This window comes from Arachis duranensis, chromosome 9 (assembly GCF_000817695.3).
Source record: "Arachis duranensis cultivar V14167 chromosome 9, aradu.V14167.gnm2.J7QH, whole genome shotgun sequence".
Classification (NCBI taxonomy): Eukaryota; Viridiplantae; Streptophyta; class Magnoliopsida; order Fabales; family Fabaceae; genus Arachis; species Arachis duranensis.
In genome coordinates, this window is record NC_029780.3 from 56,792,416 (window position 1) to 56,792,642 (window position 227).

Sequence of the window (227 nt, forward strand, 5' to 3'; positions counted from 1 at the left end):
GATAAGATTTTTAAGAAAAAGGCATTTTGAAAAAGATTTAATTTTTAAAATGACTTAACTAACAAGAAACTACAAGATAAGCTTCTAGAATTTAAAGATTGAACCTTTCTTAACAAGAAAGTAACAAACTTCAAATTTTTGAACCAATCACATTAATTGTTAGCATATTTTTGAAAATATGATATAAAAATAAGAAAAAGATTTTGAAAATAATTTGAAAAAGAATC